Below are 26,081 nucleotides of genomic sequence, written 5' to 3' on the forward strand. Positions count from 1 at the left end.
AATGTCTGCAGGGTTTAAAGATGCAAAGTGTTCATTTGGAGAATGAGAAATCAACGCGCATTGGCTCTTGCTGTCCGAGTTTGTCACGCTCTGTGTACGTGGAATGACGCACGTTCCCGAAGCCCGAGTTTAATTAACATGCTTATTCTGTGGTGGTACTTCCATTCTAACAAATTAAATGTTTAAACAGCCAGTGCAAACATTTAGATCTGAGTCAAAATTGTTTGCACTCTGCCAGTTTAGGCATTTAATTTATTATAATCCTTTCCATAATACATGCCTTGAAAGTCATTTTTTTTGCCCTGAAAAGTATCGCTAGTATTTCAACTGACAATATTGAATCTGGGACCCTCAGAATGTGATGGGAGAACTAATTTGGACAGCAATCCAGGGAAATACATGAGATAATAAATGACTCTTCATCTGTCCTGACTTCCCCAATGGGCCAGGGGATGACGATGACAGGTGCCAACTCTGGCCCTGACTTTTGCCCCATAAATCTCTGTTCTTGCAGAGAGATGCTATAGCAAGATGAAACAAGTATCTTCAAGGCTTTCCAACATTTCATTTTTAAGAAGCCCTTCCCTAGATCCTGACCTCTTCCTCTCTGCAGATATTTTTCCAGAATAAAGAATTTTGCTAGCTCTCAACAATTTCCCCCCTTCCTGGGGCTAAAGAAAGTGAAAATGCACTAGAAAGAAAAATGATAACAGAAGCTCCCTGGAAGCAAAGCTGCCTGAAATGATACAGATCTCAGGCCTGCCGCCAAAGAAGCTACAGACCAGACCATGACCCTCTGGGGCTCCAGGTGACCACAAGGTGGCAGTGAAGGTCTTCTTCGCCCTGCCCATGACGCCCCTCTTCCCCAACTCCCCCTACCAACCCCCAACCCCAGATACCCTGCCTCCTCCCCACCCTCTGCCAGGGAAACAGACCAATGCACCCAGATCTAAAGAGCTGGCACTTTGACATTTTGAATGGATACCTTTCTGTTTTGTTGTGAATAACATGGAAACTGGAAAATGGTTGGAAATTCCCCTCCAGAGGCTCTTGCTTGAAGACAATGGAGCACTGTGTTGCGATCAAGAGGAAAATACCAAAGAGTAATAGACGTTTGTCTATAATAGACATTTGTCACACAAACTCATTAAATCTTGATTTCTTCATCTACCGAATGAGCGTCTGGTTCCCTCTTATCCCTGTGGTTTCTTCCAGGGATCCTTCCAGACAGAAAGGAGAGGGACTCCAACTCACCACAGTGTGTCAGAGCACAGCAATCAGGTTGTTGCTGGGTGGGAATCAAAGTCACCAGAAACTAAAAACCCGAGTTTATTCACTCTCTGTCTCTTCAGGCTTCCATTTCCTGCTCAGAAATCTTTCAAGGTCTTTCACAAAACATTCCAGATTATTTTTTAAAGACTTTATTTTTTATTTATTTGACAGAGAGAGATCACTAGTAGACAGAGAGAGAGTGCGAAGCAGGCTCCCCGCTGAGCAGAGATCCCAATGCGGGGCTCGATCCCAGGACCCCGAGATCATGACCTGAGCCGAAGGCAGAGGCTTAACCCACTGAGCCACCCAGGCGTCCCAGCATTCCAGATTATTTTTACCCAGAGACTGAATTATCCAGAATCAACTCTTGGTCAAATTTCATACCGAGGCTATTTCTACCCAAAAATTGGCTGGCAGAAGAAGGGAGGAAATAGTTGAATTTAGCCGGTTTGCTCTTTTTCTCTCTCTCTTTTTTTTAAAGTCGGCTCCACACCTAGCATGAAGCCCAAGGCTGGACTTGAACTCAGGACCCTGAGATTAAGACCTGAGTTGAGGTCAAGAGCCAGCTGCTTAACTGACTAAGGTACCCAGGTACCTCGCTTAGGTACCCCAGTGTGTTATTTCTAAAAACAATCAACTCAGACCAATCCGGCTTTGTTTGTTTTTCCAAATAGTTTGTGTTGTTTAGACACACTAGGCTTTTCTCCCAGAGCCAGCTCTAGAACTTTCCATTCAAACGAGCCCTGTGAAATGAGAAAGGAGGCCTGCCCCCTCACCACATGTTTACTGTTTAAATGATGGGAGGATTAACAGAAAAATAAAAGACAAAATCCCTTTCTCCTTGAACATTTATACTGAGACACTTTAAGATATTTTTGATCTCTAAGGATTTTAACTAAATGAGGCATTAGTTTTCTAAAACCATTTTTAAAAATTAACCATAATAATAACTAGCATTCCTTACTACATACCAGGCCGTGTATGTATTACCTCATCAATTCTCAGTACACCCCTATAAAGAAGAAACTAACATTTCCCCCATTTCATAGATGCAGAAACTGGGGTTTGGGGAGATGAGGTCACCTGCCCAAGGTCATGCAGCTGGAAAGCACACAGGCATATTTGACACAAAGTCCCAGCTCTTCAGGCCCGTTCATCCAGCTCAAATTCTGTTTTTAATTTTCTCATTAGCCTCATGGATGAGCCCTCTTTCTTCCTGGGACCTGGAGAATTAAATTTACTTCATATTTATAAAATGAGAGCAACTCATTAAACTTTGCAGTGGGAGGCCCAGACTTATTACAGTAGAAAGGCTAGGAGGGGTCCCTTTGGGTAGCTCCTGGCCTCTGTGCCCTTCACATGAGATGGACACCGGTCTGCTTCAATTTGCCACTGAAGGAGATGCCACACTCTTGGAGTGAAGGAATGCACCCTGGCTTAGGCCACTTGGGCTGCTCTAACAAAACACCATAGGCTGGGTGGGCTTACAAACAACCAACATTTACTCCTCACCATTCTGGAGGCTAGAAAGGTCAAGATCATGGGGCTGGCAGATTCGGTGTGTGGTGAAGGCTCTCTTCCAGGTTGCAGATGGGACTGCCTCCTCTCTCTGTCCTCATAGGGCAGAAAGTTCTTTGGGGTCTCTTTCATCGGAGCACATATCCCATTCCTGAGGGCCCCACCCCTACCCTTGTGACCGAAGCTCCTCCCATAGGCCCCGCCCTCCCAATGCCAACCAATGGGCCTTAGGATTTCTACATATGAATGTGGGGGGTAGCCACAAACATTTAAGCCAGAGCACACCCCAGGGACCTCAGCTACCATTTAGATGCCTTCCCTCTTGTCTTAAAGTTCAACGGACACACAGAGAACTGACAACTACCACAGTCCTTCTTATACTGGACTTGAGGACTACCAAGAAAACACACAATTCTTAACCCAGGTAGGACAGCAAGAGGTCCTCCCGTCCTATCCTCTGCTTCCAGAGAGAGATTGTATAATCGAAAAACAAACTTACAGATCACAGAATATTGATGAAAATCACTAACTCTTCTGAACACCCACTGGAGTGCAATAGGCTTTACCTATCTTAACACTCATTTGACAGTGGGGGAGACTGAGGCTTAGGAGAGTGAAATGACTTTCCCAAAGCCATACAAATAGCCAAAGGGAGCTGGGATTCCCTATGCACATGCAGCCCATTCACCCACTGTGCTCTGAATTTCATTCGTTAAGTCCCTGCTCTTTCTCTCCCTGGTCTGGGCTGATGTAGGAAGAACCAGGGAGGCACCCAGATGGGCAGAATCCTGGGTAAAGTCTTAAAATGGCAGCCAGCACTATTCCCTGAGAACACTGGTAGTGTTTCTTTCGGTGAGTCCGCCTACCTTATTGGGCTTAGAATTCTCAGAATTCCCTAAGTACCCTTTTTAACCCTGAAATTCTAGGACTGGGGTTCAGGTAGCAAGCTGGGAAACCGACGGACCAGCTGGTGGCCGTGGCTTTCCGGTTCCCTCAGCAGGAATCTGGTACCAGCCTCAACTTCTTCCCTCCTCCACATTATGCATTCAGCATTAGACCTCTGTTTTATCTGCAGCATGTTAGTATTACACATTTATATTTTGCCAGTTATCTCTTCTATTAACCCGGGCACTCTGCAAAATGACTTGTCATTAATAACGTGAACTGGCTTTTTCAGTTTAGACAGAAAGGAAGATATGGAATTGAAGGAACTGTGTTATCTAATGCATTTTCAAAGAGATTTGTTTGGAGAGAGCGCTTGTTAGAAATACCTAAGCAGAGAGCATCAAATCTTTGACAAAATATATATTAGAAAAATTGCTTAGAGGACTTTCAGGGATTAAAGTCTACCAGCATGCATTGCTTCCAATTTTCTGACAAAATTTTAGCAGCAAGCATATTAGAATCTTACAACCACTTTCCTAAATGCCAACATCCAAATCACAAATGCCACCCCTACTGGATGAGGGTTGGAGGGTATGTTTGTTCGGGGAGGTACACGGGGCTTTGTTGTTTAGTTTGCTCACTTACCTTTCTAAAGACAAGCACAGAATTTTAGAATGGGGTGGGACCAGATAGATGTTTCCCATCCCCCTTGTTTTCTAGATGAGGGAATCAGATCCACATAGAGGAGTGTTCCCAGGTCATACAACAAACAAAATGCAAAGCCAGGACTCAGAGCAGCTGCTTGACTCCTAGCCCCTCACTTTCTCCATCATGCCAGCTGTCATATTCCACAAATGGACAGAAAAGGAGCATGAAGAAGACAACGACAGTAATCACTCATTGGGGAAGTCATCTCTGAGCTTAGAGATGGAGGTTCCATGATGCTCATCAGCGCCTCAGAAAAGGACAAATAGATCCGGTGCAGGGAATCTGGGAACCAGACCAGGGGGAGCGGCTGAGGAGGGCTGAGCTGGTATCTGACACCCCAGGGGCCCACACCAAGCTTGGAGGCTTATATGGACCTGTCAGCATATTGTGAAGCTGACAGGGCAGCTTCAAAGGGCAGTGTCGCAGAGAGGATTGGGTGTGGGGTCACGGGAGCCCTGAGAGGGAGCCCCAGCTCTGACTGTCGCTGCTTATGACCTTGAGCAACTATCTCCCTCCATCCCTCTGGCTCAGCACCCCCACCTGCAAACTGAGACATCTTTGTGTGCTCTACAGTGCTATAAATGTGTAAATTTTACTCTTGTGGCTCAGGTTTGTAAGTTTTATCATGCCCTGAGCAACTGGCCAATCAGCCATGATTTGCCTTTCCTGCAAGGACACAGGCAGAACACTCTGACTCAGAAACGGGGCTGGGCTTGGCCTCCTACAACCAGAGGTGGCCCCAAATGAGGCAGTGTTGGCCTGAACCCCCAGCCCAACCTTTCCGTTCCACCAACGGGCTGCTCTGCTTATGTTTGTTTAATTCAAATGGTATCCAAGCCAGAGAAATACACTACTGCTTTTGTCAGGGAGGCCTGAGACTGGCAGAAAGAATGCACAGAAGAGCCCTGACGGGTGGCTCCACTCTGTGGAGGGCCGTGTGTGCGGAGCCCTCTGCCCGCAGCACGCTGGAAAGGGTCTGCCTCGCCCCCCGGGTTTGGGGGCAGGAAAAGACGGCCAGCTCTCCTCCCCGCAGGCACGCAGCCCTCCAAGACCCTGCCAAAATGTCAGGTTTCCACAGAGGCCTTGAGGGGAGGCCAGGGTCTTTTAGGGACACATACATGTGACTGGATGAGTATACCTAAACCGAGAGACCACCCCCCCCCCCCAGCAGAGGCTCTCAGAAGGCAGGAGATGAGGAGGAAAAAAGGCCCAAGAGATCATAAAGTCCAGGTGAAGGGCTCAGAGACGTCACAGACAAGGTGACCCCAAGTTTGTTGTCATGGGAAGAAGGATCATTTCTCTGATGGTGGAAAACCTGCAGTCCGGTCACTAAACAAACCAACATGTTCATCGGTTTACCTCCCCGGGTCTCAGTTTATCTTCCCGGATCTCGGTTTTTTGCCTACATAAAAGGCAAGCCCTCAATTATACAGTGTCTCGGTCATCTTCCAGCTCTAAAAGGGGATTCCTTCTGACTTGAAGGAGAGGCAGTTCACAGAGGAAGCGGGCTTTAGAAAGTAGAATAGGTGAGCGAAAACAATCCAGCCGGAGCTTTGCGTGCAAAGGCCGGAAACCCAACACAAAGCATGACTCACGTCAGGACGGGGCGAAGAGCTAAGAAGGTGGGAGGGTGGGGGGAAAGGAAGCAGCCTACATGGCTCCCTCCCTTGCCTACTTCATCCCTGATACTCAGCGCCTGCCTCAGTTGGACGCCGGCTTTCCTCTGACTTTGACAGAATTCTAATTTGCTCATAAGTATTTTTTTAAAAATGACCCATGGCTGAATACATTCAGAAAACACTACGTGCTAAATTTCTCTTGGAGATTCATTATATATTTTGTACATTAAAACTCTATACCGGGGCAGCTGGCTGGCTCAATCAGGGGAACATACAACTCTTGATCTCAAGGTTGTGAGTTCAAGCCCCATGCGGGGTGTGGAGCCTACTCTAAAAAACCAAACCAAACCAAACGAAACCAAAACTCTGCACCATCCCGCTGGCACAAAACCTGCTGAATTCAGTGTTTGCTAAATATAGGTGACTGTGGAATCTTGGCATCGAACACGTGCTGATGCCTCCATCCCATGGAGTGAGTCAGTTAGGGGAATGAATGTCAGCTGCTACAACAAAGAAAGCCCAAAATTTCAGCGACGTCCGCGACACAAGTTTACTCCGTACTCACATGGTACGACGCAGGTGTTGGTCACCAGCGGGTGCCCTTCCACAAGATAAGTCACGGCCCTGATTACTTCCATTTCCTGGCTTTATTCTGGCCAAAGATTCCGAATCCTCAAGATCCCAATCACCAGAGGGGACCGACAAAAGGGGAAAGCTGGCTCACCTTTTGACCTCCTAGTCACCTGGGCCCATCTAGCTGCAAAGGGGCCTGGGAAATGTAGTCCGTGGCTGGGCAACTGGTCCGTGGTATTAAAGGCAAAGCGCAAATTTTGGTAGGCTATCTCCACAACTAATCTAATAACTAAATACACTCCCTAAACCATCACTTTTTATCATCATGCCTTTAATCATGCCATTCCTTTTGCCTCGAAAGCCCCTTCCACTCCCACAAATCCTCTTGCTCCAATTGACAAATTCCTACCCACTTCTGGAGCCCCGCTGAAAGGTTGCTGGCACCCTGAGCCCTTCCCTGACCTTGACCCCATTTCTCTTCTTTGTGTGCCTGTAAGACTTTGGACAGTAGTCTTCAAAACCTTGTGTCTATTTCCGGCCTGGAGAGGAGACCCAAATGGGCAAGTCTGTGCCTCAGCCACCTTCATATCCCTGGTGTCCAGAGCTGTGTTTGGTATACAGTAAGGTTCAAAAAATAGGAAAAGAGGGAGGGAAGAAAGGAGAAAAAGAAGAGCTCTGGCATATGAAGGAACAGAGCAGGAAGAAGCAGCCTTCTCTAACCTGTGACTCCCGTAATTAACAAGGGCAAAGGGCCTTTAAATAAGCATGTTGCTCCACTTAGGAGCCGAGGAGTTAAACGTACGCCACCGCAGGCAATGTATGCCTCCGTCTTTTCCTCTAAGTGGTCTTGGGGGGGTTTTCTTTGTTTGGAATTTTCTTTCCTTTGCTTTTCTTTTTTTCTCCAATTGAAGTATAATTGAATATAACATTATATTAGTTTCAAGTGTTTAACATAGTGACTTGATATTTGTATATATTGCAAAATGATCTCCCCAATAAGTCTAATTAACATCCATTACCATACAGAGCTACCAAGTCGTGTTTTTTTTTTTTAAAGATTTTATTTATTTATTTGACAGACATCACAAGTAGGCAGAGAGGCAGGCAGAGAGAGAGGAGGAAGCAGGCTCCCCACAGAGCAGAGAGGCCGACATGGGGCTCGATCCCAGGACCCCGGGATCACGACCCGAGCCGAAGGCAGAGGCTTTAACCCACTGAGCCACCCAGGCGCCCCCCAAGTCGTTTTTTCTTGGCATGAGAACTTATAGGATCTGCTCTCTTAGCAACTCTCAAATAGGCAATACAGTATTATTAAGTGTAATCTCTGTGTTCTTCATAGATGACCTTTAATAACATGTGAATTAGCACCCCTTCACTCTTTCAATCTCAAGATTCATAGTAATGTAAACAATTATTGACGTTCCATATCTGGAAGATGCTTGGGTTATAGTTTTGGTCTGACTATAGTCAGCCTGAACTCAATGGAATATAGTTTAGAAGAACATAGCTCAAATAGGTTTAAAAAAATCTGGACAAAATTGGCTCAGATCATGATCTCAAGGTCCTGGGATCGAGGCCTGCATCAGACTCTCTGCTCAGCAAGGAGTCTGCTTCTCCTTTTGCTCCTTCCCCTGCTTGCAATCTCTCAATCTCTTTCTCTCTCCTAAATAAGTAAATAAAATCTTGAAGAAAAGAAAAAGAAACTTTCAAAATGCAGTCTAACAATCTCTCTGATGATATTCTCAGGATAAAATAGGTTGCCTGGAGAGGCATGTCAGCCTCAGTTCCCTGCAGGAGACACCTGACCTGGGCACAGGCACTGGAGAGGCCTGGCCTGCTCAGCCCGGGGTGACACAGGGGCTGGCTGGTCCTACCCCACCCATCCCTCAGGAGCCTGTTGCTGATTCAGAGTTTCCTGTCCACAGCTCAGGCAGGATTCAAACCCAGAATCACAGAGTAACCCCTTATCAGGTCTTGTGTTGAGTCAGAAATGGAAAAAAAAAAATGTACAGGTGCTAAGGTCAGGTGGGTGGACAATGGAATTCCTGAGAGAGTCCACTCCAACTGTTGGGGAGAACAGATCAAGTCCCCGATGCTGGTCCTGACTTGTCTCTCTAAGACCTAAACAAGTTACTTAACTGTCTTCAGCCTTACTTTCCACATCTTTAAAAAGGAGCTAACTATGTCAGTTCTTCCAGATCAGATCATGTATTCACATTAGACAGGAGAGACCGGGGGCAAAGGGAAGTATCCAGAGGCTCTTGCCACCCTCTGAGCCCTATGTCGTCCAAACAGGGAGCTGATCTACACTCACTCACCCTAGGATGTCCCCTCTGGCATCTCAGTTACTGTCCAACCACACAGAAATGACCCATTCAGAGAGCTGCCGTGGGCATGGGCAATGAGATATTCAGAGGTGGAGCCCGAGTTGATTAATGTCCCCACAGCCTTGACAGTGGATATGTGTTTGACCACGGTATCGTACGGGGCATTGACGATAGTCATGACCTTAATGCCTGATCCCTCATTTCACATCTTGACCTAATTTTGAAGAGGGCCATCCCCCTAAGAGTCGGTTTGGTCTGATGTCTGATGCCTTATTTTCAGCAGCTTTCCTTCCCAAGACACGCTGGTTTCATTGATAAGTGTTGCTAGCTCTTTATCTACATCATTTTAGAATAGGTTGCCAAGGCAACGGGATTCAGAAATGATTCTCATTACTGTACATTCCCTGACAAATGAGTGTCTGCATTTACATGGTCTCAACCAGTATTAGTTCTCTCTCTGAGATAGAATGCCAACACTCAGAGTTTGCGCACACAATTCAACGTGTAATTATATATTGTCTCCTAATAATTATACATTGTCTTAATGAACAATACAGCTGTGGGCATCCATGCCAGCCCACATTAACACCTCCCGCATCAACAACCTTCCTCACTGATGGGCCAGTAACACACGCTTTTAGATGCCATAAAGAAAAATGAGATATTCATAAGAGTGTATTTGTAAAGCAAACCCACACTCTGATTTCCTAACACTGCCTCAGTTTCCCTCTGTGAAATCCCTTGATTCCTAGTCCTAGAATGGGCCAAATAGTTATTGTTTGTTTTACCCATTGGTTTCCCTAGAAGGAAATATCATTACTCTCAGTGTAGCCAGGACTGGACAAAGACCTAGGAAGCCAATTCAAGCTAGGACAGACCTGTATGTATTTTCTACAAGTGTGGAATGGGAATGAAACCACACTGTCAAAACCACACTGTCAAAAAACGCTCCAGTTCCAACATGGATGCTTTATTTGGATCATGTGCCTGAAATCCACACTAGTCTCTCTGAGATGTCCCACAATCTTTCCTCTCCACTGGGTGATGAAGGAAATCCATGGTGACAGTAGAGCTGTAAAGGGAAAATAAAAAATAATTTAAAATCTCTATGTAGATTTGACATTAAGCCCTTCCCACCCCACCCGGCATCCTCCTACCTCCCTCCAAAAAGCAAGCTGTGAAGGAGATAACCGGACTATAGAAGGTCTGGGGTTGGGAGCACTGAGTTGCATTTTAAAAGAATTGGTAGCTCCAGGTCATTTTAATCAAGTTGCATGTCAGCTTGCAAATTTTCCAAATTAGCTATAGCTGGAGGAGAGCAAGATGTTGTTCTTCTTTCCTAAAGAATAAAAACAGATTGTTGTGACACGTTCTCAGTCATAATGACAGATTGGAGCCGTTGTTTTTGGTACAAGTCAGAAAACAAAGCAACTTTTTTTCTTCCCCCAAAACTGTAGCTCTTGACTGATTTCTGTTGAGATCTGGGTATCTCCCAGTTTGTCAGTAATGTTGATGAAGTTCACAAAAATCTTAAAAGCCAAATGCAGACACAAAGACTGATTTAAAATGAGACTGATTTTACTGGGAAAGGAAGCTTTTGGGCTTGAGGACGAGTCTTAGGAATGCTTAGTTTGGATACTGTTCAAATGCTGCTCTTTTGAAAAGTAAAGAGGGTAGTGGAGATGGGATAGCTGACGTTCTCCCATCCCAGACGCCTCTCTGCTTCTGAAAGCAGGGACACGTCTGACAAACAGAAGCTATTTCTACCGTCCTGCATAAGGCTGGCTCTGCACCTCACTGCCCAGACAGGGGGGTGAGTATCCCCCCACCAGTCCACTGAAAGATCGGTCCGACATCACAGTTAGTCAGAATGGCTGTGGCACAGACAACTGGTTTCACCAACCAGACAAGAAGGGCTTTAGATCTGTCATTCATCATTAAGTCAACCAGTAAACATCACAGCTTCAGACAATGGTTCCAGAATCCAACAAAATGAAGGTTTATTCAATATTTGCATAATGTAAGGAAGGAAACAGGAAGCCAGGGGATGAATAAGTATGGGATACACTGGAGCAATCCTTTAAGATGCCCAGAAACCCCAAAATAACCAGCTCTTCCCATATCATCATCATTTCAGTTTCCCTGGACCAACTCATTCTTCTTAACCCCACTCATTGTCCCAGTCCAACGCTTTCACACACTTCCACGGGTGTATAAAGCAAAGATCAAATCTCAGGCGAGTCCACAGATCTCTCTCACCCCTTTATATATATACTCACAGTGAATGGTGAATCTGGTAGTCTGATTATTTGGCCAAATAGCCAACAAATCTTTATTGACATCATACTGGGAGCAAGACATTATGCTAGGTGCTCTGGGGGACACAAAGGAAGGCATGCGCAACACTGTCATTACCCTCAAAGAGCTTCCAGTCTGGTCGGGAGGCCTGGCTTCCACTGGCCAGACAGTTGTATATGATTAAGTCCACTGACGAAAGACTTGGAGTGAGAACACAGTAGGCATTTGGGTGTTAGTGAGTTCCTAAGGATTTAAAGGAGGGTCTGAAGGGTGAAGGGGGAAATGAGCAAGATGTCTATAGAACACTTAGCCCGCCTGGAGCAGAGTGTTTGAGTGGGTGAGAAATGGAAATGAGATGGAGAAAACAGGTCAGATTGAGATGCTGGAAAACTTTCTCCCATAGGAAATGGTGAGTAGGCTGCCTGGGTGGCTCAGTTGGTTAGGCGACTGTCTTCGGCTCAGGTCATGATCCTGGAGTCCCAGGATCGAGTCCCACATCGGGCTCCCTGCTCAGCAGGGAGTCTGCTTCTCCAGCTGACCTCTCTCCTCTCATGCTCGCTCTCTCTCTCTCTTTCAATCTCTCTCTCTCTCTCAAATAAATTAATAAAATCTTTTAAAAAAAAAAAAGAAATGCTGAGGATATGAGGGGCACATCAGAGTGAGGCTTAAAGCTGCAGAGCAAAAGATGTGATGTGCAGGCTGGATTGAGCAGAAGAACCTGGAAATAAAGTGCCGAGTTCAAAGCCAAATGCACTATCTTAGCCTGGAGCACAGAGGGCGTAGAGTGAAGGACAGTGAAGGACTCTGCAAAAGACACGTGGGATGAGGACACAAAAGCAGGGGGAGGGACACGTGGGTGGCTCAGATGGTTGAGCCGCTGCCTTCAGCTTGGGTCTTGATCCCAGGGTCCTGGGATCGAGTCCCGCATCAGGCTTCTTTCTCGGCAGGGAGCCTGCTTTTCTCTGCCTCTGCTTGCCACTCTGCCTGCTTGGGTGCACTCTCTCTCTCTCGCTCTGACAAATAAATAAATAAAATCTTTTTTAAAGGGGGGGGGCGGTAAGAAAGAAGAACATGTCCAAGAACATGCAGAAGGTCTGAGAATGTATGTTTGGTAACATCTGTCAGGCACCGTTGTAAGAAATTACGTGTATTTTTTCAATGAATCCTCACAACAACCATAGGAGGTCAGTTTGGTTATTATCCCCATTTCGCAGATGGGAAAACTGAGGCAGAGAGAGGTTCAATAATTTGCCCTCTGTCCCACAGTTAGTAAGGGCAAGAGGAGGCCAGGAGAGGCTTTGAGCAGAGTGTGGCTTCGGTGTTTTCACACTCAACCATCTCGCCAAACAGTCTCGCCAAACTGGGCTTTGCATCAAGAGGCAGAAGCCAGATCAGCTTTGCCCACCCTTCTTGTGAGGTGTTGGAAGCCTACCCAAGAAGAAAGGTTCTGGGAGTTGTTTGAGATACAAGTAGAGAACTTGGAAGTCAAGTAGAAACTGGAGACACGGCTCTGAGAACCACCCTCCCATAGGGCTTGCTGCCATGAGTTTTCATGGGAACGGAAGAATGAGGGAGTTTTCAGAGGAAGAATAGAAAACAGGAGCATACCACAATGAGCCCTGAAGACTGCATAGCTCTGGGGTGAAAGGTGAAAGAGACATCAAGGGAACATGAGACAACATGGGTCAGAAGGGTGAAGAGAGCTCGGAGTGGGGTGTCATGGGGGCCCATGGAGGAAAGCGTTTCAAGGAAGATGGTGGTTAAGATGCCCAGGGTTACGGGGTGAAGAGTGATGAGTACAGGGCAGCTGGACCACTGGCAGGGGTGGGGGGAATGCCTCTGACTTTCAGGGGTACCGTTTGAGTAGCACCCAGGGGCAGTAGGGATTGAGGGTCTGAGGGGTCCCAGGAGGGAGAAAGCAGTGGTGGTAGATGAGGCCGACTAGTTAAGAAGCTCACCAGTGGGGAGAGGGAGACAGTGGGTCAAGTGCATGGATAAAAGCCTAGAAGGGACCAGTGCAAAGGGCGGTTTTTGCCTAGTGGGAAATTCAGCCTAGAGGAGAAAACTCAGTGTCCAGACTCAAAGCATGGCCCAGAGGCTGGCTCTGTTGGAAAGAGTGCTCTCCTCATTTCCTGAGATTGGGAAGTGGAGCAGAGATGACCAGACATCACCACAGCGAATCACCCTCTTCTCTGGAAACCAAAGGCACAGCCATCTGCCCAGTGAGGACAGGATGGGGAGGACCTAAAGAGAAGTGGACGCACCTCTGCACGCCGTCATGCTTGGACGGAACAAAGCCATAGGTGCTAGAGGAAAGTTTTATTATCAGAGGCAGATGATGAGAATTGGGTAAGGAATCAAAGTGAGCTGGCTGGGAGGATAAATGCATTTAAAAACCTGAAAAAGCAGCCATGGAAACTATTCCCCGGCGCCCCCTCTCCCCTCTCACGCCAGCCTAAAATGAGGCCACAGTCCAATCAGGCCTCCTAATGTCCAATAAGATCAGCCACGCGCTGCCTGCTCCTCAGGGCTCAAGTCCTAGACTCCGGCCTTAATGAGTTACCTGCTCGATAGTTTCCACTTCAGGCCTTTGGCTTTCTGGGACCTCGGTCCACTCAGCTGCAAAATTGACTTACGGGATCATGTCAATCGCCAGATGCTGCAGAGCAGAGCAGGACAGCCCAGCTTCTGCAGGTAAACGAACTGCCTGAAAGGAAATGAGCAGTGATTTCCCAGGGAGTCTCTCCCGCAATGTCGTTATAATGTCAGCTTTTGACAGCAAAACGATTTCAGCGGAAGACTCCAGAGTATCTCGTGGAAGTGCCTGAGCCTTATTAAAATGATGTCAGTGCAGGCTACGTTTCACGTCTCCCGCACAGGAAAACCCCGCAGCGGGAGAACTCAGTCGCTCCGACAAACTACCACGCTGCCCAGACCCTGGTGTGCACTTGACCTGTGGGGTTGCCCCACCACCCCTCCCGTAATTTCAGGTGGAAGACAATCCATCCTGAGCTCCGCCAGCCAGCCAGCCCCGAGGGGGTGTTCTCCGCCTTGGCTCCAAAGGCCAGCATTTGTGTATCTGTGAGGCTCTTCGATTTCCTCCTCGTTCTTTCCATACAATCGGCTGTGGAACGCACACCTCACGGGGTCTGATACCTTTGACTTCGGGCCTTCTCGGTGGCCCCCACTACGAGCTCCACATACATAATCTCACGTTTTCTTCCCGACCTTTCCACCAAGTAGGTGCTACCATCACCATCTTTACTGGCGGGCCAACAGGCACTCAAGGAGGCAGCTGGTGGGTGAAGAGTTGAACCCACGTCCACGTGGCTCCAAAGCGCTTGCTCAGGACACACTAAAATCACCAAGACCTGGCGGAGGGGGGACCACACCAAGTGCACACCAGCCAGGTGTGTGCGAGGCCCACGCCGCCTCCCTCAGGAAGCCCTGCGGCCTCATCCTGGTGAGGCATGATGGGTGGTAGGGAAGGTCCTGTGTGGTATCTTATATTCTGGCCAGGTCGGGGAAGAGCCAGCTTGTCCGCACGCCCATCGGCTGGTCACCTCTCACGGCGGCACCAGTGCTGTGTGTGCCGGCCCCGGGTCCCCAGCGCCATCAGCATCAGCCCTAGGAAGATGATAATGTGGAACAGACTCGCAGTCTGAGCAACAGCAGGTGCCTCAATGGGCCCCGAGATGTCAGGAACTTTCCCCGTGTCCTAGGGCTGCTGTCAGTGGCCCCAGCCAGCAGGACCTGGGTTTGCTGCCCCATTTCCCCGGCCCCCGTGGTCCTTCTCGGTTTGTCCTGACAGTGCTCCAGGGATGTGGCCCCAGGGCTCGGCACCTACGTCCCCTGTCTGCAAACAGGGACTGGAGGACAGAGAAGGAAACAGCATGCAATGACCCCTTCAAACAGCGCCAGGGGCACCTGGGTGGCTCAGCTGATTAAGCATCTGCCTTTGGCTCAGGTCACGATCCCGGAGTTCTGGGATTGAGTCCCACATTGGGCTCCCTGCTCTGCCGGGAGCCTACTCCTCCCTCTGCCTGCAGCTCTCCTTCCTTATGCTTGTTCTCTCTCTGACAAATAAATAAAATCTTTTAAAAAAAATCTTTAAAAACACCGTTGCACCTAATTTTCGCAGTAAGTGAGGGGCTATTATCCCCCTTGTAATGATGAGGGAAGTGAGGCTCAGAGAGGTGAGATCACTTCCCAAGGTCCCCAGCTGGTCAGTGAGAGAGCTAGCATGTGATTCCTCGATTCTCTGGCTCCAGAGCCTCGGCTCCCAGGCCACCCCCTTCTAATTCTCCCCATGGTCCTGCCAGGAAGATAATTCCCCTCAGAGACTCTGTGTTCACCCCAGCCCTGCTCTCAGTCCTGTAGGAAGCAGACCAGCTGGACATGACTTCAATATCTGCATCAACCAGGGTTTGTTTGTTTGTTTTTTTTTGAAACCACCTTCCAGGCTGTGAGGGGAACCATAAAGAAATGAGGGTAGAGGGGCTCCTGGTAGCTCAGTCAGTTAAGCGTCCGACACTTCATTTCGGCTCAGGTCGTGAGCTCAGAGCCCTGGGATGGAGCCTCACATCGGTACGGTGCTCAGCAAGGAGCCTGCTTGAGATTCTTTCTCTCCCTCTCCCTCTGCCCCTCCACCCCCCAAATAAATAAATAAATAAATAAGATCTTTTAAAAAAGGAACGAAGAAAGAAATGAGGGTGTATGGCTTGCCTCTAAGGAGCTTACAAGCAGGATGGGGAGAAAAGCTACCGCACAGAAAAGAGAAGGAAGCACAGCCAGGCCAAGGGGGGGTGGGGGGGGCGGGCGGGACTGAGGACACGGGGAGTCAGGCCTTCGGCTGCGTGTGCCCAGGTGAAGGAAGGCGGGCAGGGGATAACCTTCCTTCTTGGGGACGGCATGACCCAAGGACAGAGCTGACTCCACAGGGAAGGAAGAAGTTTCAGGGGGACAGTGGGGGACAATGGTGAGGACCTTAAAAATAAAAGAGAAAGTTAAAGGGAGGGGCAAAGAATGACAGGAAAAGCAAGAGAGGAAAGGGGAGGAGGGAGAGAGGAAAAGCTGCCTCGGAAGAGGTCTGGGGCACCAGGAGAACTCCTGTTGCCCAGTTTGTGTGCTGGCCTTCTGGTTGCAACAAGCAAGTAGCCATGGGAGCCTCCCCCTCATCTCCAGACATGCTGTCCGCTCTGACTCTGAGCTTGGGGCAAGCAGCCGTCACAGGGGGGACAACTGAGACAAGAGGTGGCAGAGATGAGCATGGCCCTGGGTGGTAGACTTCTCAGCAGCCAGCTCCTGGGGGTGCCGGCACCTTTTGGGTGGGTAGAAGGAGTGAATGGGGGTTTTGTCGGCCCAGTCCCTGTGGGCAGAGGTTGCTCCAGGGGGCTAAGAAAAGCCTGAAGGGACCCAAATTATGGACTACTCCTTGGCTACTCCTCCAGAAAAGCCTGAAGGGACCCAAATTATGGACTACTCCTTGGCTGGCCTGGTGAGCAGGGCACTTTGAGGAAGAGCCAAATTCCACTGTTCCCTTCATCTTTCCTGCAGTGAATCTAAAGCGGGGAATCTGGAAATCTCTCCTGTCCTCCCTAGAGAATCGCAGGTGCAGGAGGGGGCCTCTCGATGAGGGGCTGGGAGACAGCCTCCACATGCTATCCTGTGTTTGGCATCTTCTCAGCATCTCACTTCTTGGGCATTTGAATGAGCTCAAGATGCTCGAAGACAACCATACCCCAGTGTGCTCATGGTTGCAGGCCTCCTTTTCTTCTGGGGAAACTCCTCACCGCAAAAAGATATCCCCTCCATCAGGTACTTCCCCCTTCCAGGGACTCCAGGGGAAATAATTCCCCAGGACATGAATGGAGAGTAAGGGGCAGCCGGCTTCACCTACCCACCTGGATGCAAAACTTTCATCCTCATTGTTCCTGAATGAATGAGGTGTAGACTAAACCTCCAGATTCACCTAAAGAGCAAGATAGAAAAATGTCATTCTTTTGTTGGAAACTTGCCTAAACTTTAATATACACTGTGTGGTCGAAATGAAAAAAAGAGGGGCGCCTGCGTGCCTCAGTGGGTTAAAGCCTCTGCCTTCGGCTCAGGTCATGATCTCAGGGTCCTGGGATTGAGCCCCGCATCGGGCTCTCTGCTCAGCGGGGAGCCTGCTTCCTCCTCTCTCTCTGCCTGCCTCTCTGCCTACTTGTGATCTCTGTCTGTCAAATAAATAAATAAACTCTTTAAAAAAAAAATGAAAAAGAGGAGAGGTGCATTCTTGCTTCAGGAGCTCAGGGCCTCGGGCTTCTCCCTTTGTCTCCATCAGCAAATACACACAGTGAAGGCTCAGAGCTTTGGAGAAGGGGATTAAGTGTAATAATTAGTGCAGCCTGGGTCCTGAGCACTCTGATTCGAAGCTGGACCTAACCATGGTCTAGCTGAATATTAGCTCTGGCTGAATCTTGTTCACACACACACACACACCCGCACCACTCACACCACTCTTGCCTGGAGGCTCCGCCCCTCCCTGCTCTTTGCAGAAGGATCAGGGACTGAAAACCAGATGGTTCTCTGGCCTCAGTAATGTAGGGCCTCGCGGTTGTCTTGAATTAATACTTTGGAAAGGTTCTTCCATCCTGTAGCTTCATTTTCTTAGACCCAACTCCCTGACCTTTTTAGATTCTTGCTATAACAATTTGCCTCTTGTTCAAATAATTTGCAATTACCAGACACCAACTGGTTGCAGATAAAGGCTAAATGTAAAAGACCAACAATATCCAACTTCAAAAGGGGGCTTAAGATCGGAGTACTTACTAAAAATAAGGGATCAAGGAGATAGAAGGAAAAACCCTGGCTTAATTATCTCTAAGATGGGGCCATCACAGCCAAAGGACAAGTGGCCCAGTTCTGCAGAGAATCCAGGACCCACCAGTCCTCTGGATGGAAATTCAAATCCGTAGGGATGCCTACACCATGGGCTTTCTTTGAGAACTATGTTGACAATTACTTATTACACTAATTGGAAATAGCAGAAACTAGGTGACTAACCCATGATTTCTTCCTTCCTCTCCTCCTCCCCTCCTCCCCTTCCTATCTCCCTCCTCCTCCTTTGTCTCTCCTCTCTCTCTGCCTGTCTTTCTCTCAATACTTTCCACGCGTGTTTATAACGGGTCGGACACTATAACAGATACTAGGGATATAAAATGAGAAAGACCGCTCCTGCCCTGAAGGCACTCGCAGCCCCTGGGAGAAGAGGACACATCCGACATGTGAATACAGCGAAGGGAAGGACAGAGCGCTCTAGGAGCACCCAAGAGACTTGCCCCAGTCAGAGGGAGGTCCCGATCCAACACAAGCAAAGGCCCCTGAGAAAGCCTCCAGTGTGAGCCAGGACAAGCCTGCACTGAGTGCTCGGAGCACAGGGACCAGGGACTATGGAAGACCTGGGAAGAAGGGGTGGGGGCAGGGCCAGCCAGGAAGGTGCTGAGTGCCCTTGGGGGAAAACCTAAAGCAGCAGAGCCTGAGCACCTCCCCGTCTCTGCTGACGAGTACCTCCAGAAAGCGCTGGGGGTCTGAGACAGAAGCCCTGCTCCTCCAGGAAGAGGAAACAGGCTCCGAGAGACAGCAGAGTGTACCTCCAGACAGCTTCTCTGTCACCTGAAGGGCGAATCTGCCGTTCCACCCCCGGAAATTCATTCTCGAAAATCCAGAAGTCTTGCATCCTTATGAAAGTGCCAAGTTTGGGGGAAGCCCTGCGCTCAGGTTCAGAGAAGATCTCCCCCTGAAGAGGTGAGGAGCTGACAGCAGCACCTGTGGGACCCCAGGGAGGTCAAAGACACCTGGCAGGGTCCTCGGAGGAGAACAGGAAGAGGGGCAGAGTCGACAGACAGCAGAAATATACCCTTGGAAGCCAAACAAAGCCAAGATGCGGGGGGAAAAAAAGACAGTTTTTCTCCTATAATTTCAAGAGGAGTGAGTGGTATTTGTAGTTTTCCCCTTATCTCCCTCTGAAGCAAATGCAGATGCACGAATGCAAAAGCCTCCCTGCTTTGGAGCATTTCGTTCTTTCATCTCACAGACTTGATGGAGCCCCCACGGGGCGCCAGGCTCTGAGCCAGGGGCCGGTGGCTGGGGCAGGATGGGGGGGGGTGGTTTGGAGGGTTTCTTCCCATTCTCCCCACTCGCGGTGAGGTTGGAGCCTCACTGGGGCCAAGAATCCAAGGTGCCAGGGCTGCGGACGGCAGATGAGCTCCCTGCAGCCCACCTGCGAGTGCCCAGCAAGGAGAGCGAGCGGGTCGGCCACTGGATGCGATGGCACACAGCATCTTGTCCAAAGGCTTACCTAAAGCCCGGAGCCTGCAGGTTAGAAAAATAAACCCACAGATGAAATGAACATTATAGTAGCAACCTGCAGAGCCTCTTAATCTGTCACTTAAATCTAGGGCTTTTAGCTATAATTGAACACCCTACTGCGACTGTTATAAAGAAGAGGAGGAGGAGGCGACGAAGTTGTGGTTTCAGAGGGCGGATGGAAATAAATTTCCCTTCAAAACGAGTCAATAACAATGCCTTTGTGTTAAAGGCCTAGAGTGCGGGCCCAGTCACTGCGGAGGAAAACAATACATCCAGGGCGCTCGGCGGGCAGCTGAGTCACAGCCCAGGCTGCCATTATTGTGGGCGCGTCTGGGGGACCGCGGAGAGCGCTGGAGACGGAAGAAGTACCACCGCATTTCTACAGAGTTGGAAAGAAGCTGCCTGGTGGATGACTATGTTCCTATCATCTAAACCGCTCACTCTTAGTAAAGAAAAAAGGGAGGGAGGAGGGTTGAGAGGGAGGGATGATCCACAGCTCCCTATGTCGTCAGGGAAATGCAAATTGAAATAGGGAGAGGGATGACCCTGGTGGCTCAGTCGGTTAAGCCTCTCCCTCTTGGTTTTGGCTCAGGTCATGATCTCAAGGTTGTGAGATCCAACCGGGGTTGGGCATTGGGCTTAGCATGGAGTCTGCTTCCGATTCTCACTCCCTCTCCCTCTGTTTCTCCCCTGATTCGCACTCTCTCTAGAATAAATAAATAAAATCTTTATTTTTTCTTAAGAAATAACAAAATACCATTATACACCTATTACAATAGCTAAAATATGGGTCACTGAAATCCCCAAATGCTGGCAAAAATGTGGAGTAACAGGAACTCTCACTTGATGCTGGTGGGGTTGCAACATGGTTACAGCCTCTTTGGGAGACAGTCTGGCAGTTTCTTACAAAACTGAGCTTATTCCTACCATCCAGCAATCGTGTTCCTTGATATTTACCCAAAGGAGCTGTGGACTCCTGTCCACCCAGAAACCTGCACACAGAGGTTTACAGCAGTTTGATTCATAATTGCCCAAACTTGGAAGCAACCAAGATGTCCCTCGATTGGTGGATGGATAAACTGTGGTACATCCAGACAGGGAAATTTTATTCAGTGCTGAAAAGAAATGAGCAATCAAGACGGGGAGGAATCTTAAGTGGGTATCGCTAAGTGAAAGAAGCCAGTCTGAGAAGGCTACGTAATAGGACATTCTGGAAAGGGCAAAACTACGGAGACCGTGAAAACGTCAGAGGCTGGTAGGAAGGGGAGGGATAAATAGGTGAAACACAGATTTTTAAGGCAGCGAAAACACTCTGCATAATAGTATAGTGATGGGTACATGTCATCACACATTTGTCCAAACCCATAGAATGTATACCACCACCAGCAAACCCTCGTGGGAACTACGAACTTCGGGTGACCATGATGTGTCAGTGTAAGTTCATCAGTTATAATAAATGTATCATCTGAGGGCATCTCCATGACTCAGATGGTTAAGTATCTGCCTTTGGCTGAGGTCATGATCCTGGGGTCCTGGGACCGAGCCCCACATCAGAGGGGGGGGGTCACAGCTCAGTGGGGAGTCCACTTCTTCTGCTCCCTCTGCTTCTCCCCCTGTTCATGTTCTGTCTCTCTGTCTCAAATGAATAAAGAATTCTTTTTAAAAAATAAAAATTAAAAAAAATAGCATCTGTTGGCAGATGTTGTTCCATGGGGGAGGTATACGAGGGAGGGGGGCAGAGGGTGTGTGGGAAATCTCTCCATCTTCCTCTCATTTTGCTGTGAACCTAGAACTGCTCTAAAAAATAAAAGTCTTTAAAAGAAAAAGAAGAGGGAAGAAAGGGTGGAAAGAAAAATTGGGGGAAGGGAGAAAGGGAGAGGAGGAAGGGAGGAAAGGGAAAGAAATCTTTAAATAGAACATGGCATCAAAAATCCCCTTTACAGGGGCACCTGGATGGCACAGTTGGCTGAGCAGCTGACTCTTGGTTTCAGCTCAAGGTTGCGATCTCAGGGTCATGAGATTGAGCCCTGCGTTGGGCTCCAGGCTCGGTGGGGAGTCTGCTTGTCCCTCTCCCTCTATTCCTCCCCCATCCCATTGCTCACACTCACATTCTCTCTTTCTCTCTGAAAAATAAATAAATCATTTTTAAAATCTCCTTTATAAAGCTTTTAGAAGATCATGGTATATGGGAATGATTTTGTGAAGATCAAGTCCTTTCTGGTCAATCATACCAAGCCTCCTGCAAGTTTGAGAGAGAGAGCGATGGCGCCTTGCCTTCTGGAATGAGAGAGGATCTTGAAAGCATCCTGTCCCTGAGGAAAGGCAGTGTGATACAAACACAGGAGGCGGTTATGGTGCCCGTATTACTATTATTACTGAACTGAATTGTCTTTGAGAGATTGTTCTAAGAGGGACATGAGCCTGAGGGAGTGAATTGTTTCTTCAAATTTCTTCTTCAGAGAAGTCGGGCTTCTGGGATTTGAAGACACAGAGGGAGGCGTCTGGCAGCCACCTCAGCTGGCAGACTCCTTGCATCCTAATCCTCACAGAGAACCCACCTGAGCACTGGGCGTCTGACCCTGTGAGACCTTGGGTGGAACCAAATTTGCTGGAACGCTCTTCGGAAAGGATCAAATGAATATTGTACTCTTCACATCAAAGCTTTTCCGAGGAGCACCAAGCAAGAGCCATTTTCATACTCTTCCAGAGTCAGTCTTTCCTGTGATCAGCGCAGATTCTTAAACACCCACCTTCACGAATCATGGTCAGACCCAAGGCGAGAGGAGCGGTGGCTTCCCTCAGCCCTCCTTTGAATATTTGTCAGTTGCTGAGGACACTCCCTTCACCCATCATCTCCTAACTACAACTGCACGAGGCTTATACTCAGTTCAAATCTAATTCTAAATCTCACCCACCAGAATACCCCACTGACCCCTTCGTTGTCAGGCAACAAGGCGTTCTGGAGGAGTCAATGTGCTGTGTGATTTGAGGTTTTACCCCTTCGAGCGCGGAATTGTAAAAAATAAACAAGGAGGCTGGGTGTATTGCATACTTTCCTGCCGAAATAAAGAGAGCACATTTCACACTTGAAAGTTTACGATTCAGGCCATCGTCCTGAATGAGAAGTATATCGGAGGGCTGTAATTCATATGCTGTAGGTAATAAAAGGTTAAAAGTAGTGGTGATTTCTGCCTCTTGGGCTGATGCCCTTAACGTAACTTGATTTCAGGGCATTACCTGATATTAAATTATTTTCTGTGTGTCTGCCCCAGGTTTATCAGGGTTCATGGAGAATTGTTAAAAAGACATGGCACAGGTAACAAGCTTCATTTCAGAAATTAGAAACTGTGTCAGTAATTAGATCCCGGCATAATTCTGACCAAGGAGACCTGAATAAAATGTTCTTTCTCTCTCTCTCTCTCTCTCTCTCTCTCTCTATATATATATATATATATACACACACACACATATAACGTGTATCATATATATATGACATCATATATATATTACATATATATATATTTATATAATATATGGCCATGAGATCAAAAGATGGTGTATCAGTTAAGATTCTTCAGTGTAAGCAAGAGGAACCACCCTTGAGTTACTCAAGCCAGGAAAGGAATATACTGGAAGAATTCTAAGTAGGGCCCAGTGGTGAAGTTGTTGCTGAGCACCCAGGCCTTGGACAAGCCTGAATGAGTGCTGCCACGAGGGCGAGGATTCTAGTGTTCCAAGATCCCACGGCAGTCACTTCCGGTGCTGGTGTGTCTCCATTCAAGAGTCAATTCATAGGAAAGAGATGATCTCTTTGGTTCAGCTGGGGTCATGGGTCTACCCCGGAAGCCATGCAGATACGACCCTGTGACGAGCAGCCTCATAGAAACCACAGAGAATGAAGAAGGGGCATTATCCCCCAAAGAGAGGAATGTTGGGTAGACAAAAACAGAGGTCCACCAGAGACATCCCCACTAACCCGATCTACACAGGGGCATTTCCTCTAACCATTGATTGTTCCTGGTTTTGTATAAATGTGGTTTCCTGTCCCAGGAGTTTACCTGCTATCCTCTGAGAGGCCATGGTAGGCAGAACACACCTCTTCCCTAGGGAACCTCCATGCCCTAATCCCCAGACTCCATGAATGGAGGCCTTTAGCAGATGTGATTAAAGTTATGGACTGTAAATACAGAGATTAGCCTGGCTTATCCAGGCACGCTAATAGAATCACATGAGTCCGAGGGGCACCGCGGAAGAGTTAGACACATTCTAAGCATGAGAGGGACTCATTCCCTGTCACCGGAGGGGAGTCACATGGAAAACACAAAGAGGAGTTCAAGCAGCTTCTAGCAGGATCTCTAGCAAAGATAAGCCTCTGGCTGACAGCCAGCAAGGGCAAAGGACCCCAGTCCTGCTCTCGTAGGGCACTTAACTCAGCCAAAAACCTGAATGAGCCTATAAGTGGGTTCATATCCAGAGCTTCCCGAAAGAAACTCAGACTTGCCAACTCCTTGTGTCAGCTTATGAGACTCGCAGCAGAGGACCCAGATGAAGCACTCTGTCCCCAGAATTCTGACTTACAGAACTGAGTAATAATAAATTTGTGTTGTTTTACGTCACTAAATTTGTGGTAATTTATTACAGCCACCATACAAAACCAATACAGAGGCCACACAGTTGTCTCACCTACCGCAAATTAATACAGGCATCTTGTGATTTTCTTGGTGATTATCTGGGTGGATGAGCTCTCTGGGCTTAGCAACCTGACCATAAATTCTTCTTTTCCATCTTCAGCAATAACAATAAGACAAGAAAAAAATTTTTCATTGAACAACTACTATGTGACAGGTACATTAAAGCCATTACAGTATATGATCCTCAGCACCCCCAGAAAAAAATCCCCAAAAACCTATTATACAGATTAATTTTTTAAAGATTCTTATTTATTTATTTATTTATTTGAGAGAGAGAGAAAAAGAGAGAGGGTGAGCAAGCACAAGCGGGGTGAGGGGCAGAGGTAGAAGCAGACTTCTATTGAGCAGGGAGCTCGACATGGGGTTGGATCCCAGGACCCTGGGATCATGACCTGAGCTGAAGGCTTAACCAACTGAGCCACCCAAGTGCCCCTTTTTAATTTTTTTATTTTCATTTTTTAAAATTTATTTATTTGAGAGAAAGAGAGTGAGGGAAAGAGCTATTTTACAAATTAAAAAGCCCTCCATATCACGGCATCCTCGAATATAAGAACAATAATAATGCCTACTTCCCTAGATATTTATAAGAATTGAATAAGATACAAGGATGACGGACAACTCACCCAAATTCACAAGAGTAGAAGGGATGGAGCTGGGATTAAAACCCCAGTCCAGGGGCGCCTGGTTGGCTCAGTCAATCTGCTGCCTTCGGCTCAGGTCATGATCCCAGGGTCCTGGGATCAAGCCCCGCATCGGGCTCCTTGCTCGGCAGGGAGCCTGCTTCTCTCTCCCCATCTTCCTGCCACTCTGCCTGCTGTGTCTTCTCTCTCCCTCCCTCTCTCTGACAAATAAATAAATAAATAAAATCTTAAAAAAAAAAAAAAAACACAGTCTGTCTGACCCAACACGTCTACCAGCAGCACCATGAAGAAGCCACCCAAAACAACAGCACCAACCTGACAGCCAGGATCGCTTCATGGCCTCAAGATCCTCCAGTGTCTGGGACATATGGGTCAGTGGGACCAAAGCTGGACCCAGAGTTATTGGCCAGGTCTCTTTCTCTCTCTACATAGATGGGTGTGGGGGTTGGAGAACACACTGACAGCTGCAGCCAGATCTCAGTTCTCCTTGGTTTTCAGTTTTCAGAGGGCTCTCCTGGGTCTGGTCCATGCAGGCACAGTTACCCCAGCTGTCAGGAATATGTGGAGAATTTTTCTCAGCCTTTCTGTAGCACTCTTTCATTTTTGCAACTTCCCCATTGGATCTATGGCTCACTCCAAATAAGAGCAAAATCTTGGGCTAGCAGAGTCACACAGTTATGCTCATTCGTTCCCAACTGAGTCCTCCACGTTTAGCCAGCAAAGCCACAGTTCTAAACACACACACACACACACACACACACACACACACACACACACATTGTGCCTGTCCTTTCTGGCCACAAACTTGCTCATTTCCAAGGCTAGCCCCCCACGTTGAAAGCTACAGTTGTGGCCAGTTGAGCTGCTGAAGGGCATGGAAGTAGCTCCAGGAGAGGAGGCCACAGACGCCTACTGTTCTTACCTGAAGCTCCAACAGTTGTTCAAGAATAAAAGCTTCTCAAGTTGTTGTCTGCTTTGAAACAGTTGTTTTTGACATTTTTTCCCCCAATGTTATGCTTGCTTTATGGAGGAGTTAAGGACCTCTCCTGCTGCCATGACCAGAAGCCTCTCCCCTCATCCTTCCTGAGGTCCCAGGAGACACCCGCCACCGGGAGCTCCCACTCCCCACTGCTGTCCTTGTCCCCGGACCATAGCAGACCCAACACTGCTCGACAGAAGCTGATGTCTGTGCCCCTC

Source organism: Martes martes (genome assembly GCF_963455335.1).
Source record: "Martes martes genome assembly, chromosome: 3".
Taxonomy (NCBI): Eukaryota; Metazoa; Chordata; class Mammalia; order Carnivora; family Mustelidae; genus Martes; species Martes martes.